Genomic DNA, 4,031 nt, shown 5'->3' with positions numbered 1-4,031 from the left:
AAAAAAAAAAAAAAAAAGAGGTGAATACACAGGAAAAATAAGAAGGGTAAAGATATTTTTTAAGAAAGTAGGGTACTTGGCGAAAAGAGTAAAATATATATATAGGTAAATAGTTGAACTCAGTGAAAATATCTTCCTACATCTAAAAATCTTTTATCTATTGTTGTACTGAAGTGAGCATAGAAAGTCAACACCAAGACAACAGTAAGTCTTAAGATGATGAAATAAAAGAAACTGTATACATTGTATGTAATAAAGAGACTATTCTGGGACTTTTCATACTTTGAGTTTTTTAGCAATAAGTTGTGACTGAAATGAAAACCTACTTATATTTCTTCCTATATCACCCAGACATTAAGAGCTCTCAGATGTTTAAACAGCCAGATTTCATGGTACAAATACTGTCCCCTTATATGGAATTTAATACAAAAGCCACCCAAAAAAATCTTGGAAGATCTGCACAATGTCACAACATTTATTATTGTTATATTATTACTATTTTGAGACACAGTCTCGCTCTGTCACTCAGGCTGGAGTGCAGTGTCATGATCTCTGCTCACTACAACCTCCACCTCTTGAGATTAGGTGATTCTCCAGTCTCAGCCTCCCGAGTAGCTGGGACTACAGGCGTGTGCCACCACGCCTGGCTGATTTTTGTATTTTTAGTAGAGACCGGGTTTCACCATGTTGGTCAGGCTGGTCTTGAACTCCTGACCTCATGATCCGCCTGCCTCAGGCTCCCAAAGTCCTGGGATTATAGGCGTGAGTCACCACGCCCAGCCAACATTTATTATTAAAATGGAAATGTAACTTTAAATTCTGTGATAATAGTTACAATGTTAATGATACATTAAAAACAAATATTCTCTTTGAATTATAGTTAAATATTCTAAGAAAAACATATTAATAATTCTCAATTTTATTAAAATTTATATATGCTGTTATTTTTAACCTAGTGTAATGAAACTATTACCAATAAAACAAGTATATTTTATTAATGTAATAATTAATAGCTTTAAGTATTTATTGATATAATAGGTTTCAATAAAAACATTGAATATTATATTAGTGATTGATAAAATATTGAATTTTAATTGTAACTTAATTTAATCTTTTCTAAGGTCTTAGTAATATATATATAGAAATCATGAACCAGGTCCCTTGGCCAATACATAAATTAATGCTCATTAAAGGGTTGGAATTTTCTGATTAACTGAGAAAAGAAAGTGAACATTTAGGAATGAACGGATTTTTTTCAAGTTATATTTTAATATCTTTTTATTGTGCACATTCTTAATTCACTCTTGTGAATAAATTCCTATTTGTTAGTAACCTTATTTGCAAAATTTAAGATAGTCACAAAATCTATTCCACGTTATCTGTTCTTTGTCCATCAAAGCACACTTTATTTGGGTATTTATGCCATCATCAACTCTACTTACCATTTTTTTTTTTTTTTTTTTTTTTTTTTGAGGCGAAGTCTTATTCTGCTGCCCAGGCTGGAGTGCAATGGCACAATCTCAGCTCATTGCAACCTTTGCTTCCCGGGTTCAAGCGATTCTCCAGTCTCAGCCTCCTGAGTAGCTGGGACTACAAGCGTTTGCCACCACACCTGGCTAATTCTTGTATTTTTAGTAGAGACGGGGTTTCACCCCATTGGCCAGGCTGATCTTGAACTCCTGACCTCATGATCCATGACCTCTTGATCCACTCCCTCAGCCTCCTAAAGTGCTGGGATTACAGCCTTGACCCCCTGCACCCGCCCTTGACTCAGCTATTTTAATTGAAAACTTGTGACCTGTGTCCTATAGGATTTGTTGCTGTTGCTGTTTTTAATGTATAATTTTTTTTTTTGTTATGGTGTTACAGGGTCTCACTATATTCCCCAGACTGGTCTTGAACTCCTGACCTCAAGCAGTCCTCCCACCTTGCATCACACCATGCCCAATAGCATGTTGACAACTGTTAATACTCTTGATTTTTAATTTTATAATAGTGTACTGCATTTCAATTTAGTTGCATTTTATGGAATTTTGCAAGATTCCTTGTATTTCTCACAATTTCCTCTGCATATTCACTTAAGCAGATAGTGAAATATTTCGTGAGCTTTCATATAATGTGTTCTGTTTGATTGTATCCTTTTGTTTTACAACAGCTTTATTGAGATTAAATACTCATATCCCAAATGTCACCCTTCTCAAAGGTACATGTCAGCGGGTTTTAATATACTCACAAAGTTGTGCAACTCTTACAGCTATTGAATTTTGGAGTACTCTGTCATGGCTACAAATAACCCAGTCAAAAAATTACCCTCTTTAATTTACATACACCTGGTAGTTATGCCAAAGAGGAGTCACTGTTCTGTGCTGTATGAATGAGCACAGCATCAACAGCAGGGACGGTCCCCAAGTTAGAGTTTAAAATACATATGATTATTTTCTCTTTTTTTCTTTTTATTGTATTTTAGAGACAGGGTCTCACTCTGTTGCCCAAGCTGGAGTGCAGTGGTGTGATCATAGGTCACCGCAGCCCCAAACTCCTGGCCTTCAGCAATCCTCCCACCTCAGCTTCCTGGGACAGTAACGACCACATTCAGCTCGTTATCTTTGTTATTCTTTTTAGTAAAAATGAGGTATTGCTATGATTCCCAGGCTGGACTCTAACTCCCAGGCTCAAGCAATCCTCCTGCCTCAGCCTCCAAAAATGCTGGGATAGCAGGCATGAGACACTGTGCCTAGCCACATGATTACTTTTTTTATGTGCTTGGAACATAGGAATGCACACATTTTCACATGAAACAATGGTGTTTGCAATAAAGAAACTAAGAAGCACATTTATACTTTCGTTCTATCTTGGTGGTCTACAAATGAGCTGTCATTGAATTCTAATATAATAGTTTGATATATTTTAAATTTTGATAATTTAGATTTAACAACACTAATAACAAAACCATTCCATGTATCAGTTCTATGCTAGAAGGAACCATCCACAAACATTTATTAATAAATAACATTGTTTCTAGTCATTTTTTTCCTTAAGTAAAATTGAAGAACTAGAGAAGAAACTCAAAAGTGGAAAAAAGGTTTACCCTCCTAGAGGAGAAAAAAAGTCCTCCTATTTCAAACAACTGTGGACACACAAGTGTTTTGCAGATTGTTTATGATCCCCTGAGAAACTTTATAATGAGGAAAGTCAGCCACCGTTCACAGATGAGAATGACTTACATAGTCAGCCCTTCACCCAAAGCATGTCAAATGAATATGATTGCAAACATTCAAACACACACACACTGCCATATTAGATGCAATGCGTACGTTGTCATTTTACTGTTTCCATATTCATTGCTTAAACATTTATTTTCAGAGTAAAACCAAAGTGATTTTGTTCTGGATTAACTACTTTTTCAGTGCCATGAATGTTTCATACAAAATGTATTTCATGTTAGAAGTACATACTTCCTATCAGTTTCACATCCTCTTTGAAATAGTCTGAAATATGCTATAGGACAAGCGCTGCGGCAGGTGAATGTGGGGTCACTGTTCAGTCTTTCCTACCTACTCACCCTCTCCACAGTGACATGGGGCAGTGAGGGAGGCTCAGCTCTTCCCAGTCCCAAGCACTGTGGGGCAGACAGTAAAACAGTTTCTGGGACTGAGCTGGTTGATGTGAGAGGAGGTGGCAATGGGTGGAGGAGAATGTGGGAAAGAGAAGGAGACATCTGTTTCTGAAGGAGGAGACAGGTCAGACATCAGGAGCCGCTGGGAAGGGAGTGGCCCACAGGGGAATGGCTGAGGGCTCCCCACCTGCCTGGACACTGGCCCTTCCCTTGGCTCAAGATTCTGGGTGCCCCAGCCCAGGCACCCCTCATCCTTCAGTCGGGCTCACTGTGGCTCCATTATTTTCTAACAAAATTTTCTTCCCCTTTTCTGTTTTTACCCTAGGTTCATCCTGAAGAGACAAAACCATGAGAGCTCCAGCAGATGGGCTGCCAATATTTTCTTTTTTTTTTTTTTTTTTTTTTTTTTTTTTTT

The sequence above is a fragment of the Cebus imitator genome, unplaced genomic scaffold (assembly GCF_001604975.1).
Source record: "Cebus imitator isolate Cc_AM_T3 unplaced genomic scaffold, Cebus_imitator-1.0 Scaffold66, whole genome shotgun sequence".
Taxonomy (NCBI): Eukaryota; Metazoa; Chordata; class Mammalia; order Primates; family Cebidae; genus Cebus; species Cebus imitator.
Note: the sequence above shows the minus strand (reverse complement) of the source record.